This window comes from Empidonax traillii, unplaced genomic scaffold (assembly GCF_003031625.1).
Source record: "Empidonax traillii isolate 1590-97213 ecotype Southwest subspecies unplaced genomic scaffold, ASM303162v1 scaffold47:size1546949, whole genome shotgun sequence".
In the NCBI taxonomy this organism is placed as follows: Eukaryota; Metazoa; Chordata; class Aves; order Passeriformes; family Tyrannidae; genus Empidonax; species Empidonax traillii.
Genome location: NW_020955240.1, coordinates 576005 through 594480, shown reverse-complemented (window position 1 = coordinate 594480; position 18476 = coordinate 576005). Strand labels below are relative to the sequence as shown.

The following is an 18476-nucleotide window of genomic DNA, read 5'->3' as shown; positions in this document are numbered from 1 at the left end:
AGGTCTTGGATTTAATATTCTATACCACTATACATGGATAATTCACTCAATCTATTCTATGTTTCAGACACTCCACCTGCGAGATATTCAGCTTGCTTGTACTTGCTCTTGTATTATAGAGATGAACACTTTATACATGCACAAAGGAGCTCTCAAAGTCAGAAAGAAGACAGAGAGGAAAATATATAATGTTTAAAATGCAAAGTATAGCTGTTGTATTGAGCCTTGAGAAAGAAAAAAGTGCACCCTACCCAGTTTTTTCTTGCTTTAGTCTTCAGCATTCTGTTATACTAGTTACTGAATTAAAATATAAACAAAGAAACAAACCCATTCAAACTGTACATTCTAAGTGAGGTTTTAATAACCCACTGCAATGTAGTATGAATGATCTTAGTTCATCAGTCAAGACCCATGTTCATGTATTGTCCCTGGTACCTCATGATGTCAGACCCTTGCCCATGCCTCATTCTGCATTTGAGTCAGTTCAGACTTCACTAGCCCTGATTATTCTGCATGGGTCCTGGGGTGATGGTCAGCAGAGAAGATATATATTTGTTTGGACCTCACAAGTTGGAAGTATATCACCTACCTTAGACACTATATTTGTCCTCTGACCCCCTTTCTTTGGTAGGATTTAGCCTATATTATTGTATATAAAAATGAAACTGACAACTTTATGTTTAAACCTGTACATTTCTTTTTTTTTTCTTTTTTAAAGGAGGGCTTATATATAATATATAATTATATATAATAGATTTGTTGCTAAGCACTTTACTACTTGCTATATCAATTGGAATTGATATAATGGGCTATTTTCAGCAGTGGTTCCAAAGACTTGTTAATTCACAGTATTTTCTGATAAAATACAGGATAACTCTGACATTCCAATTATTATATTTTAGGTAAGCATATGGTAAGTCTTTTTAAAGATTCAAGAGCAGAGAATAATTTTTGTGGTTATTAATTTTGATTCAAGTTCAGTTAAATTGAGCTGTGAGATTAAGATCACTCTTGGCCATATTGACTAAATGAAGTGTATTTTGCTTAAATTTGTGAATATAAGAGTATTAATTAGTTAGTAATTAAATCTACTATTTCCAATCTAAAGTACATGTCATACTTTCTTTTGAAACATCCATACTGGAACTACTTGAACCTTTGCTGTATTCTGTCTGGTGATGAGTCAGTGGTGTGTTTAATCCTTCTGTAAACACTCGAGTTGTTTTTGCTCTTGGTATATCTGCTTTGGAAAAGGTCTGACCTGAAATAGCCTCTTTAAAACAAACAAACAAAAACCCCAACCATCACATAATTTGGACTTGGAAGTTAATATAATTAAAACATAGAACTGCATAAATGGAACACTACATTATACATTATATATTATATAAAAGGATAAATGTTATGGTAAGTCCATCATCAGTGGGAATAATTACTCAAAATTTTAATTATTTCATTTTGGGGATCTTCACTTTGATTTGCATCAGTCTGGGTTTCATTGCGCTCTATATGTTTGTTTAATTATTTTGTGTAATTAAGAACAGAATTGTGCCTCCTTCCTTTTAAATTTCGAATCCTATTAATCATTGATAATTCTTTAGTTTCAGTCTTCTTGAACACCTAATGATGACTTATGGAGCTGTCCTCGTTCACAGTTTTGAAAACTGGTTACCTAAAGTACACAAATCCCCCTGTACATAAGAGAAGTTTGATTTTTATAAGTTTGGAGAACATGTAACTTCCTGCAGCACCCAGTGACTTTGAAGCTACTTGGCATCAAAGCAAATGTACTACAAAAGAAAAGATTGTAGTACATCCATCTTAGCCAAAATTATGTGTCGAACAGATCACATTTTCATCATACTGAAGATTGAAAGGGAAAAATGGGAGAAAAATCATTTCCCCACATTTATTTGTTGCCTCTCCTCATTGGTAAAGGTGACTGAAATCCAAAGCACATTTCAGTTCTTCTAGAACTGAATATAAGAACTGAGTTCTGTCATGTTCTGGGATTGCTGTTTGTGATGCAGGTGTTTGGAAAGGGCTAATTCTTCTCCCTCTCCAGTTGCTAGCAGCAGTTAGACTTAGCAAAATTAACAACTTGTATTTGAGCTGTGTGCTGCTGGCTGAAACACAAACCCCTGGGAGCCTATGTGAAGCTGACTAATAAACAACCCTGACAAATTATCCTCAAAGCAGCAGTCTTTGATCGTGCTTACATGTGAAATTAGCAGAATTAAGATTTTGTGTTTTTTTTCCCCTCACAGTATATTAGAAACTATATATTAAAAAAAAAAAAATCTCCTTTCTGGGGTCAGTTTTCACTTTGATGTTTATTCAAGTCTTCATTTCTGCTGTCCATTTGCCTTGTCACTCACAGTGGCATTTTGTCAGCTGATGGAGGATAATTCAGTTATGTCTGCACAGTGAAAGAACATGTCCCACAGTTTAATCAAATCCGAGTAGAAATAATCTTCAGTTTTTATCTAGGATCAAAGAACACATAGTTAAATGTCTAATAATGCAATTTCCAGTTAATGTGCTGGTCAGTATTATAGTCAGTGAACAGATTACTGGGCTTTCTATTAAAGCTGCAGCTGCCAAATGCAGAGTTTACATGAAGGAAGAATGCATATCGGCCGAAAAAGATGCCTTTTGCAGTAAAAGAAACCTGGGAAGATGTTGTTAGAAGAACTTGAATTATGTTAACTCTGCTATGTGCTTGATAGCTGCTCACTCAAGGGATTTCTTAACGTGGCTTTAGAAATTAATTTTGTCTAATTTGTATTTGAAAAAGATTAATTTGATTTGCTATCATTTACATTTAACTTCATGTTTGATTTTCTTTGGTAAATAATATATGAATCCAAAAAATTTGCAATGCCTTAGTATGCTTGCATATCCAATTCACAATCCTGAGTATAGCTCTTTGGTAAGGTAACTCTCCTCTTTGTTTATAGTTAATGAAATGTGAATGTATAGAGGAACAATTATGCATAGGTATATTTTCTTCTCCTCATGCTTTGATAAGGTCAGTGAGAATTCTCGGACTGTAGACACAAAATTGTCCTGTGAAAAATTTGCTTTCTTCTTCCTTGATATAAAGACATAATACTTAGGTCGAGATTACAAAAAAAATCTTTATATCACAATAGATTAGTGTAATATCTTTTGTTTATGTTACACTCACATTGTCATATTATATACATATATACTTAAAAATTTCTGTATATACACAGAAAAATGCACCTTTCGGACTATATTGTTGACAAGTTAAGGAACCCTGCTACTACTGTAAAACTACTATTATGTGACAAGTAGAGGACTGGGAAGGAATGGGATAGAGATGCAGTGGAATATGGTGGCTTCCAGGAAGTATGACTTAGTTTTACTGATTTTTTTAAATTACAGAAGAAATACTACAACGTACAAAAAGCAGAATTGTTGTGATCAAGCATCCACTACTTCAATGTAGTCAGTGCTGCACCATAGGTAGTGAATCCCTTTGAAAGTTATTTTACACTCAATTTGCTTTTAGACTGTTTTTTGACTGTATATAAGCCCAGTGTCTGGTTTTGTAGTAGCTAGTGCTTTAATGTAGCTCTGATTATAATTGTACTTGCTATAGATTTCACAGCTGGTCATTTTTCTGCTTCCATTAGATGGTAATTTCCTATTCCTTTAAGACAGAATAACTCTGATTTCTGGAAGAACACCTGTAGTTCGAGAATCACAGCTGAAGAATAGCACTAATTAGAGATCATCGCATGTGATCTAAATCCTACTTCTGGAAATTATTTATGCTAGGACATTTTTTTTAATTGAAATATTTGTATTCAAAACTTTAAATAAGCCATGGCAATCATTCTGCGTGGTAATACAAATAAGAATTATATAATTTTTTTGGAAGGAATTGTGCATTTCAATCAGGCCTTCTTGCCTAACAAGTCTGAATCTCTTCATTGCATTTTGCAATGGTATTTGATTTCATCTCTTGTGATGACATTGCTATTTCAGGACTGATAGAATTGTACGGCTTTAATCAGTGTAAATGTTTTTGGATCTTCTTAAAAGGTTAATGTCGTGGTTTTGCTCTGGATCAGTTTGTTCTTACACCTCACACAATTACTATAAGTTCAGAGAAGGTTTATGCAGACAAAAGAGGCTTGATTGGGGAAAAATAGTATTAACATTTATTACTAATAAGACAAAAACTAAAGAACTATATCTACAATAACTTTACTCAAGTAAAAGTATTATGTATTTACAGATATACTTCTCCCTCCTTTATATCAGTCCAAGGAGGAGAAGCAGTTTCTTTCTCCATTCTCAGAGCTCCAGGTCTTTTCAATAACTCTGCAACACTCTAAAGCTCTTCTGTTATCTCAGGATGACAACTCCTTTTCGTCATAGCTGGAACTCTTTCTCTTTCTCTCTTGCTCTGTGTTGGCTTCCAGGGTTGGGCTTACTCCCCTCCTGGGCTAAAACCGGAGGCTGTGGTTACTCAGGCCTTGAAGGTCTTTTCTTCCATGGACTTGCAAGGAGACACTTGCTTACTATGATCTTCACCACAGGGTTACAGGGGATAATGCTTTATGAGTCCACCCCTCTTTCCCGTGTAGGTCCCTTGATAGACCTCTCTGACATGGGTCTAGCATGGATCCCTCACTTGGATCCCAAGCTTACCCGAGCTGTTCTCACTCCGGTGTAAGCCTCATGCCTCTCAGGCTCATAAATCTTCAGCAGGACTCTGCCTCATTTCAGTCTTTCCCATGAAGTCTCGGCTTCCTTGTATATCCACAAGCTCCTTTGTGAGCCGCATGGGGGTCTCTTCAGCCCAGCAAACTTCTACAGGTGGCAGGGATTTATTTTTCAGTCTTTTCTCTGCTGAAGAGAGAGAGTGAAAGGGGGGAGAAACAGCCCCCCCCTTCGAACTTTTCTTCTCTCTCCTCTGGCTGCCAGCTTCGACCTTGGACACTTCATTATCTCTCTGCTGGAATTTCTTCTGCAGTGGTTTTTCGTCCAAGCAGTCAGTCCTCTAAAGTTTTTTCTTCTCTACTCCGTTATAGGAGAGAAGGGGGGCTTCAGTGCCACACCTGCCCCTGGCCCAGGGCCGGGGGAGGAGGGGGCCCTGGCCCTCCTTAGGGCCTGCTGCCACTCCTACATGGCTACCTAATTTCAACTGTGCCACAACCTTCTCTTCCGTTTTCTTAAATATGTAATTAGCAAAGGCGTTACTGAACTTTTTGATTGGCTTTTTTGTCCGGAAATCCACCTGGACAAAATCATCCTTAGCCCCAGGGGCTGGCTGCTAGGCAAAACCACAACAGTTAATTAATTTAGTAATATAATGGTCTAAGTTTTCTGAATATATATTTCATTACTAAAAATAAAATTAGTGGATATAATGTCACTGTTACACCTACAGAAGCAAGAAGACTTTTCTCTCTAAATGTATTGTGCTTGAAAATTTCATAATAATTGATCCCATAAGTCACTATTTCACTTGCTTAAAATGTAAGGCAAAGGGAGGTAATATCAGCATTGTGAAATTGGAATTTTTGTGAGTTCCTCAGAAAACTAAGAAATCTATCTGCTTGGATTCAAAAAGGATCATTTGGTTTTGTGTGATGTAATAAAAGTGAGTTGTCAAAATAATTGCATAAATTCTCAGGTGTAAAGTGATTGTGTGCCTCTTGGGCCTTTGTGGATGTTGTTCTTTATAAGCCTGTAAATGTGAACTGGAAAACAGAGGGAGATAGTTATGTCTGCCATACCCAATAGTGAATGTTTTTCTGATTCTGCTACTCCATGGATCTCTACAACCTATGACCTGTTTCTGGAGGGAGTTTTTTTGTGGTTTTGGCCATTAATTCCTTGATGCACTGGATTTGATCCAATTACCTGCTGTAATCAAATTTTTCACACAAAAATAAACTTAGCAAAAGTTAATTTGAGTAGTCCAGCATTTTCCAGTGAAATAATCTTGCATCAGAATCCAAAGGTCCAGTATTATTTCTCCAGTCAATATATAATAATGACTAAAATAATGAGGATTTTTAGTCAACGAAAATTTTGATTTTTTTTTTTCTTTCCATAGGCTCTTAGTATTTACTGTCTATGAGTCACAGCAAACTGGTCATCACTTCTATGTGATTGAAAATTTCACATTCTTTTTCTGAATTTCTAAATACTAAGTTTTATAAATCATTTTAACCCTCCTCCCTGTTTCTCTTCTTTTATCTAAAAACCCAGATTTTTGTAAAAGTCCGAAAAGAGCTGTTTATTCATCTAAGATTTGATCCCAGAATATGATTACTGGTTTAAGTCATCATCTAGCAAAGTGCTTGAAAGCTTGAATTCCTTACAGAAGTTACTTCTCTTCGTTGAGACTTCTGGATACATCTCTTTCTCAAAATGCATCAGCCTACCTATGCATTTATAAAGTTCGTCATACACTTTTGTTAAGAACTGATTCTAGATTTTCTTGCCAAGTTCCAGAGGCACTTGTAAAGTTTCAAATCTTATTCCTTGAACTGTAGAAATTTTGCTGATTTGTTTATCTGATGCTTTTTGAAATATAAGGAAAATTTCCAAATTAATAACTTCATCCTTTAATACTTGCTCTTTGCTTCACTTACCACTCTATTTGTTGAAGAAATGAATTTCTTTTTCTGAACTTTTGTTGAAACAACTGTAGTTCATCCCTCTTTGCAGAAAAAAAAAAAAAATCAGATTTTCTAGCAAGATTTTGATAATAACTGGTGCTACGTAGTAGTTTTGAGCTTTCTTGAATATTTTTAAGATCATAAGAATAACTATATTGTGTCAGACTAAAAGTCCAGTTAGTCCAGTACTACTTCTATGGTGTTTGCCAGTAATGGATGCTTTAGAAAAATTACTGAAGAACAGGTAAGTGTATTTCTACATAGAAATAGACTACAATAGACTTTAAAACTACCTGTCTTTTAGTAGTCCAGAGATATGAATTTGCATGCTCACACCTACCTACGTGCTTATGTTTTTCTCACAAAGGTTATAGTTTGCACAGGGAAGTGTTGAAACCTAATAGGCAGGTGACAAATGTACTGAAGTTGTATTGGCTTCAAGAGGCTGGAAAGTAAGTGGCCAAATATTTAAGCCCAAGTATGCAAATTATTTAGACATTTAAAAGCATGGCACATCCAGTAAATCCCACTAAAAAATATTTCATATCTTTATATGATTGTTCTTTGATAAAATCTGGATCCAACTTTAATGACCAGTTTTTTTGAAGAATATTGCCAGTGGTGGTTGCAGCTGGAGTCAAATCCTTATGAAATGAAATTCAATGAAAGCTTATATAGCATTTTTAATACCAGTGTGATTTTACAATGCTTTTAAAAACGAAAAATAAATCTCTGAAGTAATACAATTAATTTGCAGTGATCAAGAAAGTAACACCACTGCATTTCCTCTACTTACTGCTAGATCATGAACTGTCTTTGTGTTAGTGGGGGTGTTTAATGTTATGCACAAGGATACAGGGAACTTATTTGTTAAATAAAATTTGCTAATTTTTTCAAGATTTCTTTGGATAAAAACCTAAAGGAAAAAAAATGTGACTGTTTCTGAGAGAGTAATTGAATGAGATAATAAATTTTTTATTCTGCTTTATATATAGGCATATATGCCTGTAATAGTTGTTCCAATACCAGCTACTGTACTACAATCTGTTTCACAGTGACTAGGTCTCCAAAGTAGCTTCCATATCTAAAAACATTTAATTTGAGCTATGAAAATAATTCTTTCCTCATGACAAGGAAATATGACTGATAGTATCAAAATAAAGCAAGAAATGTAAATGCTTTATTTTACTGTATTTAGATTTTATTAAAGTTTATAAATTAATGATATTTATTAATAAATATATCATTTTTAAAAGGAAATTTAGACATTTAAATACATTGGCAGGAGAGCAAACTGCTTAAAGAGCTAGAAGGCATTTCCTGTGAGGCACTGCTGAGGGTTTGTCTAGTTTGGGGAGAAGGAGTCTGAGGGGGAAATCTGATTGCTCTCTGCAGCTTCCTGAGGAGGGGAAGTGGAGAGAGAACTGCTGACCTTCTCTCCCTGGTGTTCAGTGATATGACACATTGGAAATGTTCAGAGATGAGCCAGGGAAGGTTTAGACTGTATTTTAGGAAGCATTTCTTTACTGAGATGGTGGTCAAACACTGTAACAGGCTTCCTAGAGAGGTGGTTGATGCCCCCAGCCTGTCAGTGTTTAAGAGGCGTTTCAACAATGCCCTTAACAATGCTGTAGCTTTTGGTCACCCCTGAAGCAGTCAGGTTGTTGGAGAGGCCTTTCCCTTCCCCTTCCTCTTTCCCTTCCCCTTCTTCTTTCCCATTCCCTTACTCCTTTTTCCTTTCCCCTTTTCCCTTTTTTCCTTTTCCCTTTTTCCTTTTCCCTTTTTTCCTTTTCCCTTTCCTTTCCCTTTCCATCTATTTGCAGTTCTGTCAATTTTGCTTTCTGGTGAGACTGTTTTTCTCCAAAAGTCATAAGAATCACTAATATGCTTATACATATGCTAGGCACACAGTTCTCAAATAGTCTGACCTAAAAGAAAAAGAGACCAGTGGACAAATAAAACAGCGGTTTAAATGAAATCTAGTTTGATGATGCCACTTTATGGCAGGACTCCCCACAAACAGTATGCAAAGGTAAGGGCACTGTACTTGAAATAATGCAAGATTCATAGATTAGTCACATATTTAACTTCTTCTTACAACTCTCTCTTTAATAATTTATAGTTTTGAACTAAAACAACATAAAGGACAATTGGTGTGCATTAAGGATCATCAGCTGCTGACACATTTTCAGAGTAAATGAATACTTTCTTGATGGAATAACCTGTACTGTCTTCAATTATATGTTTCTTTTGAAATACCAGTACATTAGAGAAGTGTTTTATGCATAACCTTTTGAAATGTAGCCATAGGGCAGAGGTATTTACTGACAAGCAAGAAAACACAGTGATCTTTAGTTTAAATAATAGATTTTTCACATAAAAACCCATCCTCATATCATGTAGTAGATTAAATGGTTGTTTCTCATTGGCATCTTTAACTATTCTTTCCTTAGTGAAGAGATTTTAGGAGTGCTTATACTTTATGTAAGAAATCCATCTTGCTTTGAGGAGACTTTTTTCCTTGGTGACCTCAACCCAATTTAAAGTTTCCACAAATTAATAGCTAAATCCTGCGTAGGTGTGGGTAATTCTAGCAGCACATTGATGACAAAGGTGTCTTTATGTTATAAGGTATATGTCCTCTTGATTCTTACACGAGAAAACTAAAATAATTAAGAGCAAGAAAAATATGATTTTTCAGCATCTTGTAATAGTAGTTAATTAAAAATTAGCTTTGAAAAAATTAGAGAAGTCATTCAAAGTCTAAAAGGCATAGAACCAGATTCTTGGTCTTTCATGAATCACCTTTGTGTCACAGACTGTCTGAATGCCATGGTGGACTCCCATGCTATAGAAAAAAACTTTCAGCATCTCAGGCTGTCATCAGCTGTCCTGTGCCATGTGTTCTTTCTCTGTCTCTCCCTTTAACACAGAAACGTTCTGGACAGGTTCATCTGCATGTGCTGAACACACTGTATACCACCCATCATTGCAAACCTAAATTATGAATCACTACAATCAGATCCAAGAAAAAGAAAAAAACTGTGGTGATGGAGAATTGAAATATCCACTGTCAGGTATTAAGGGAGTGTTTGGTGATGACAGACTATTGTAAAGCAAAGGAGTTGGAAGTGGAAAAAAAGAGAGATTTATGGAGACTGTCCTGCAAACACACCTCTGTAGTGTCAGCAGAAGGAAAAGCTCCCTGAAATGCCTGAAGGAACTACGTTGCAAGTGGAGAGACGATGGTTGCATTCTGTGCCTTCAATACATTACTGGTGAAGTTCTCCAGAAAACAGCAGGTGCTTTTTCATCTAAGCCTTTGAATTTAAAACTACCTGCCTAAGGTACGACATGTAAAGAGCTTCCATAATTTCTTAGATACCTTTGATACCTGCCCCATGAGACAGTGGCTGCCACAGTCATAGAAGGAGTATATAAAAGTTAACCTACAGATCTTCCTACGAGGAATCCTCTAGACAGCTCTAAAGAAGCATTATGTTACCAAGGCAGGAGGAAACTGTTTCATCACAGACCACACTGTAGCATAGTACTTTTATTCAGCAGGTATTCTAAAGCACTAAGCTGTGCTTTTTGCCATTGCACCTCTAAGTTCTGGATTGGATTGGACTTCAACCATAGCTGAACTCTTCCAGAAATATTGCACTTATAGTTTCTAGCTTAAAACAGGAAAAATTTGTCTGGTTCTGTGTTGCAGTTTGTCTCCTTCCATTTTTATAGGTAATTGAGATAAAAAAAAAAAAATCTATGTGAAAAGCATAAGTTGATAGTAATTCTAGTGAGCCTTTAAACATGTTTTTTTATACTTAATATTCTGCCCAGAACTGCATTCTTTTACTCCTCAGAAGGTTTGGAAGGAATTTTATATTTAATAGGAAGGTTTCTGTAATTTGTTCTAAATGAAACTTCACTGCATATTTAAACGCAGAGGTTTATCGCAAGGAAAAGCAGAGGTGGGGAGAGAGTTTCTGGTAAGAGTTCTTGGTTTATGGTTTTAAAAATGTCCCTTTTACTAGTAACTCTTTTTTCTCTTAGAGTTGGAGAGTTACAAAACTGTGCTTCTAAAAAAGGCCCAGAATAAATTGTGCCTAGCTTGCCATTGTCATGAGGAAGGAGTTGTTTTCATAGCTCTCAATAGCTAAGAGGTACTGTCAGCTACTCACTGTCCAGCTAATCAGTGGACACGGATTTGCATAATATTGTAATATGATGACACTATTATGCAGATTTTTTCAGTGTAGTGAGCCACTAACATAGACCTATTATCAAAATGGCTGGGCAAATTTTTCTCTATCCATGGATCCAAACTCATCCTGAATAATAAGGGTAAATTAATTAAATATGAGTAGTGAATATTAATAGACAAGGCTGTGTAAGAGATGCAGAACAGGACAGAATAACAAGAGGGAGAGAAAGATGAAAGATTATTATTCTTATTTTGTAATTAATAAGTTCTAGAGAGAAGCAGTTAAGATTTATAAGTACATAATCAATGTACAGAAATGGGAAGAAGAATGTACTCTGGCACTCCAATATACCTCTACATTTTTCTCTGTTTGTATGATAATAGTCAACTTGACTTTAAGCCTTGTTTTGTAGCTTAATTTTATTTTTTTCTGCTCTCTGCTAAATGAAAGGCATCTGTGCCTATCTAAGTTCCAGCTGTGTATGAAAAAGCTCTACCTTTTCTTTTTTTTAAGTGTCACAGCATTAGGATTGACCTTTCCAATCTATTCTATATCACTGGAAGTATGACAACCACGCTTTAGTGTCTAAATTACTGAGTACGACCCTGGAGCTCAAGGAGACTTTCTGTCAAGTCTGAAGATTGTCTATAGTATATCTGAGTATCAGGTTTCTAACATTACCATTCCTTGTAATGTTATTATGGATCTTTACTTTCTTCCTTCTCCTTTCATTCAAAAGCAGGTTGCTGTAATGCTCTCAAGATTTGCCAGAATTCAGTTCCTTCCAAAATTTTTTTTGGTTCTAGTAAAAGTTTTAATACATTAATTTCAGTTCTTGTTAAAAGCCTTTTAGTTTTTTCATTATACACTAGGACACATTTTTGGTGTCTGACTACAAAGATTAAAAATACAAAAAAAAATGTTGCTGTTCCGTACCATCTCAGGTCTCTGGGAGCAGAAGCTTTAAAAAATAAAATATGACATAACTAAGAAAAGCACGTTTTCCCACTTCTGCATCCCATATAGTAATAACTTCCTGTAGAACAAAAATACTTAGCAAAGCTTTGCTGGTTTTGTTAGTATATAACTATTTTTTCAGAACGACTTTCTGTTGCTTCATTATTTTTCTGAAAAATGAGGGGAATTTTTTACAGTCTGATTTACAACTATTTTAAAATAATACAAATAGAAAGTTATTTAAATAATTTTTTTCTGTAACTGTAGTGATAAACTGGGCTCCAATATTCATTTAACTTTTCATTTTACTTCTAAAATGTACTTGCATTATTACATGAAGTGCAAATTGGATTTTTTAAATTTGTTGTTTCCACTATACATTTTTGGTTGCAGTACTTAATCTTTGTTTCTGTAACACACTTCATAAAATAAAATTTAAAAAGGAACCTGAAAGCAAAACTTGAGCCTTTCAAGAAATTCTTCTCAATCTTGGTTAAAATATAAAGTGGTGCTTTAATGTGTTTAATTTTTGAAGATAATGCCAAGTTTAACTGATCTAAAGTATATCCAAAGCTGGGAAAGAAGGACAAGAGAAATTGATCCTCATACCCAACAAAGTAGGACAGGCCATAGGACCAGGAGAAAGCTGCAGCTTGTAGTAGGAAAAGAGGGAGGCATGAACTGAAATGGCACTGAGACTCAAAATTGAGTCTAGAACCAATGGCAACTGAAGTCAAGTTACAATTGTAATTACAATGGTCTAGAAAGGAGATAGTGATACTCTGGCTTTCCTGAGTTGCTGCTAGCATAACCTGTTAGCTGCTTCCTGGGTGATTAGCAGCAGGCTTCAGGTAGTTTCACTTCTGTTTTCCTTCTATCTCAAGAAGATTTCGGAGAAGTTGTCTCTTGTCCCTTCTAGAATAGCTCTCTTACTGATTTATGGGGTTTTGTATGTTTGGTTGGTTTGGTTTTTTTGTGTGGGTTTTTTTTGTTTGTTTTGTTTTGTTTTGTTTTGTTTTGTTTTTCTTTTTGTGTGTGTGTGTGTTTTTTTGTTGTTGTTGTTTTGGTTTTGTTTATTAGTTCCAGCAGGATGGGCAGGGCACTGGGTTTTGGGGTTATGTGAGTTTTGGTAGGTTGGTTGGTTGGGATTTTTTGGCAGTTTGTCATACTTTTACCTTTATCCTTTTTTTTCCTGCGATCCCAGAGATCAGAGGCATCTTTTGTGAAATTAGACAGAGTTGCTTTGATGGAATATATAAATAACCTATGTGTAGCAACAACAGCAAAAAAAAATGAAGCTTATTAAGGAGCTGAAGTTCTTGATTGCTGGGCCACTTTTGTTTACCTTGACAGAAAAATTTGGCCCGCAAAGTGAGGATTTACCCAACTCATATTTCTCATTTTATCTTTCTGTTTGCCTTGTCTTAAAATATTTTGGATGTGAAGCAGAGATATAAACACCATCCAAGAAATCCTCTACTCTTGCCAGGTTTTTGGCACCTAGTGCAAGCTGTATCATGATATAAGTAAAACTTGCAGTGAGGAAGTGGATCTAAAAAGATACGTATATTTAGCATACGAAACAGAAATGCAGAGACAGAGTCACTCAAGCATGCTAGAAAACAAGTTTGTGTTTTGCAGAGTGAATTCCCTCATGACAGGCTCATTAAAAGTTCTTGCTGCCAAATGCTGTTTGCTTTCACTTCAGAACTGTGTCAATAATGAGCAACTCCATTTGCAAGTTATTTACATAAAGTATTATTCTTGTCAGCGGTGTAGTGCTACATAAGGGTGAGAGGGGAGGCTCACACTTAGCAAATGAATTAAAGGGCCTAATTTAACTTGTAGCTCAAAAATTTTGGTGTAGTCTAAGCTGGTATGGCACATTCTAGATGAAGTCTAGCTTAGCAGGACTTAACCAGTAAGGGAGATTTATTTCTGCTGACTTTACTTGGCTAAGTGTACTTGGCAAAGCTAAATAGTTAATATTTTAGGATTACTATTAGAACCTTGCTTTTTTTCTTTTGTATTTTGATAATTCCCAGTCCCATAAACTCTTTACTTCATGTAAAACACAGATTCTTCTTGAGTCAGCAGGCTTGCTGTCCTTAAGTGTTTCTACTTGCACAGGTGGCTATTACATGGTATCTCCCAGTTCCTCTGGGACCATTGTTGTCAGCAGCTAGTGCACTCCCCATACACTGAGGACTCCAATGATATGGCAGTTCCACAGTAACAATAGGAATCTGTAGGAAATTTCCTATAATATTATTAGGGGATTGATTCAAGGGAGGAGAACAGGACAAACCTTGGTTCACATAGTTCCTGTAAAAATAACAAATCTTTGGGTTTTTTATTGTACTGTCAAATTTCACAGTTTTAAGTTTAACTCAAATGAACAGCCAAGGTAATCTAGAATTAATATGTTTCCATACAATTTGATACATATATGATAAAGGAGAGTTGGCCAAATACATACCAGATTACTGTGTTCATCACGAGCCAGAATCAGATATTTTGCACATAGTCTATACTTCTACCATTGCTCTTTCCCTGCCTATAGATGTAGATGCTTATTTGAGGTCTTTACTGATGGAAAAGCTTTCGTGTTCCTTTTAGCTATTGAATCTCTGGCAAAGAAACAATGAATTTTTCTATTATGAAATTATACATAGTAGAATCTGGAACATGAAAATGTTTTAAAATAACTAATTTCAATTATAGATGAAAAATATCAATTAACAAAAAAAGCCCAACAAAACATACTAGAGACATCAGAGCACACAATGGAAAATTTTGCAAGTCTTCCAAATAGTTGACTATTGTAGGCAATTAGCCAGTGTGCAATGTTTAGAAACTGGGTAATTTCTAAAGTACTAAATAATGACTAACTAATGACCACTAAAACCTTATAACTCTGTGATTTAATGTTTAAAATCTAACTCCTACTAAAAAAGATTCAAAAGATAGGATCACCTAGCCAGAAGCTAATGGAATAGTGTACCTTTAATATAACCAGAATTTATGGAAGTGATTATAAGATTTGAAAATATTTCTTGCAGCTCCTGAGACAATTTCTTTTCGTTGCTTTGGCTAATATTTTTAAAATACCTCTTTTTGTCTTCTGTCTGTGGTACTTTTCATAAAGCATTCCCTCACTCTTATTCATTCCCCTCTGCTTTTCCACTCTGCTTGTTTAATCAGCAATCATCTGTTCTTACCAGACAATAACTACATGAATGAAAAGGCCCCCAAATGACCTATGTGTCTTGTTTTCTGCCTGTCAAAGATGGAAATTACTTGCTTTGATTAAAATGCCAGTCAGTAATAGGTAAAATTTTATTCTTCCGCAGGCTTATATTACTTAGTTTGCTTAGAAATAAACATCAGCCAGTGCAAATACATATATTTCAGAATTTAAATCTAAGAAGACAGTCATCATATGAATTCTGTGGTCTTGCAAAATGGACTATGATAACATAACAGCAGAGAGTAACTATACCTGAACTGGAAAAGGTTTTCTTGAAGTATAAGTATATAACAATACCTGAGGATACATAGTGATTTACAGCTATAGTGATTTACAACTATAAATATTATAAAATATGGAAATAATTTCTTTTCTGCTTAGTTCTTCTATAAGAATAAAAGCTAATAAACAGAAAGAACATGTGCGTTGTTGCAATATCTATTTCAAATAAATTAAATAATTGTAATAAAATACAATATTTAATGTTTAAATTATGTGATTTTTCTATTGTGCTCTCTCTCCTGTCAAAAGGTGTTTTAGTTCCTTAGCAGTCATACAGAAGGATCTGTTTTTAGGGCACTTACGCATATATACTGGTCTGAGTACAAAGGAGATGCTTATGAATGTGTGGAACAGAAAAGTTTTGACCCATTGTTACTGATATTTGGGTTTATTTCTTACATGATTATAAACAGTGCATAAATTAGGCCTATTAAAATGTTCATTACTTCCTTATACCAAGTGAATATAAAATAATAGCAACAGGAATGTGCTTATCTATGTTTGAAAATAATAAACTCCACTTTATTCATAGTCATGAATAGTATAGCATGAATATAGCATCTGTTATATACTGAAATATCCCTTTAGAAAATCTTTTTCTTAAGCATCCTATTAACATAGCATTACCTATGAATTTAGAATTATGAATTAGAATCTGAGAACAATCCCAAATATGTGGTTCCTTCTCATACTGACATGAATCGAATGCCTAGCTCCAGAAGAGCATCTCCTGTCCCAAAGTCAGTCAGTGTTTGGATCTTTATCTGCAGCTTCCTTACACTTTGTGTAAAATCATTTAAGAAGTTTTCACCTTGATTTGTCTTACTGTACACTCATTTTTTATCTTCTGTAATCAAGATTTCCTAAACCCACCCTACCTAGCTTTAATACTGCGCAGAGAATAGTTAGTGTCTCAGAAATGAAGCATCACTGACTTATGTCTTTATTGCTCTGGCTTTTCACTCTTATATGCAGGAAGGCTTCAGTAGAAATCATATGTGGCAAAGTAAGATTTGCTTCAGTAGCAGTGGGCTCCCGTTTCTCATACTGTTGTACATACAAATCAAACATGCCTCGAACTGAAAAACGAGCTGATAGATGCTGATAAAACTTGTTTGAAAGTCATCTCTCTTCTGTACAGAAAGGCTGAATGTGGGCTATAGGCCATATTTCCCTTTTTCCTCCCAGACTTTTTTTTAATAACGAACCAAATAAATGAAGCTGGAAAAAAAAAAAAAGTGAGAGTAAAAGAAGTTCTTTTAAATAATAGCAGATGATGTTCTAATCATGAGATCATTTTACTCAACATTTCAACAATACTTTCGTCTCGTTGACAAACTGACTTATTGAGAAAGAACTGACCTCTGAGTATTAGAATATGGATGGGCTTAGTGGAAGTTTTAATACCTTAATATTCAGTAACACAAGAAAATCTGGGTGCAGCTATCCAACCTCCAGACAACAGTTGGTACAGTCTCAGCCAGCTCAGAGCATAAGTAGAAAAGTTTAGGTTTGTCTGGCCTTCTCACAAAGACATGACCTAACTTCCTGTAAGACCTGTTTTCTACTTCAGCTTTTCATCTTGAATCACTGAAACCACATCAAAGTAGCTAGCAGCTGTTGTAATCCAGGATGAACAGCAATTTTCTATTTCACCTTTTCTGGATTCACTAAACAGCTTGGATATTTTTTGTTTAATCTAAAAATTTTCTATTGTGTGTAAATTCTCCTTTTCTTATTTTATCAGTTTATAAGATGAATTATATACGTGTAAAGAAAGAGGCCTGCTTATTCTATTTTTCTGTTTTTCGCAAGACACTACTACTAACCTAGGATCTATTTCAAAAAACACACCAAATATGTTTGCCATTTTTTATTCTTTTTTCTCTGTAGGAAAGTAAATTCAATAAATTTACTTGTTTTGTTAAGTAAACTATTTCCTATCTACTAAAAAAATCAGAAATGATATTACTTTTCAGTTTGTTAAAATTAAATATGCACAGATATAAATATGTGAGTTACAGGATTGCACTGAAATGTTACTTCTCATCTAAAGTTTATAATGTCAATGGCTTAAAAATACTAAGTAGGTATGCTGGAAATAGTTATGTCTTTCCTGTATTTCAGATACTGCTTTTTCTCAATTTTTGTGCAGACATGGGTGATGGTATCACAGAATCACAGAATTGTTAGGGTTGGAGGGGACCTCTGGAGTTCATCTGGTCCAATCCCCCTGCCAAGGCAGGGTCACCTAGAGCAGGTGACAGAGAAACATATCCAGCTGGGTTTTGAATGTCTCTAGAGACGGAGATTCCACAACCTCCCCAGGTAGCCTGTTCCAGTGCTCTACCGTCCTCAATAGAAAGAAGTTCTTCCTCATGTTGAGATGAAACTTCTTTTGTTTTAGTCTATGGCCATTGCTCCGCATCCTGTTGTTAGGCACCACCAGAAAGAGTCCGGCACCATCCTCTTGACACTTACCTTTGAGATATTTATAAACATTAATGAGATTCCATCTCAGTCTTCTCTTTTGTAGACTAAAAGTTATGCTAGGCATTGCATATAAATGTATTAACAGGTAGTCCCTACCCTGAAAAACTTTTAATGGTAGTAAGTAAAGCACAGAGTAGGAGAAAGAGAACTTATATTTCTTTAAAGGCAATTGATTGAGTTGCAGAGACTGAGGAAGAAAAGTGGTTTGAGGTAAGGGACTGATAGCATACTCCTTTTTTTTGGTCAGATATCATCCTCATTTTAAAAACACTGCCATACAGGGTTTGGTATTTTTGTGGGGTTTTTTTGGGGGGGCGGGGGAGGAGTTTTAGGTTTTTTGTTTTGTGGGGTTTTTTGTTGCTGTTTTGTTTTGGGGGGAGGTTGTTTGTTTGTGGGGGGTTTTTTGTTTGTTTTTGGTTTTTTGTGTTTTGTGTGTGTGGTTCTTTTGTGAGGGTTGTTTGTTTGTTTGTTTGTTTGGGGGTTTTGTTTTTGTTTGTTTGTTTGTTTTTCAGATTTTTTTTTTTTTTTTTTTTTTTTTTTTTTTTTTTTTTTTTTTTTTTTTTTTTTTTTTTTTTTTTTTTTTTTTTGTAAGTAAGCAAAAAGCTGTATGCTAAAGTT

General features: G+C 35.1%; 1 protein-coding gene across 1 annotated transcript in view; it reads left to right on the top strand.

The window, feature by feature from the left end:
* RAB3C (RAB3C, member RAS oncogene family) overlaps nucleotides 1-18476 on the top strand; it is a 121726-nt gene that overhangs the window by 40106 nt on the left and 63144 nt on the right. The window lies entirely within an intron of this gene.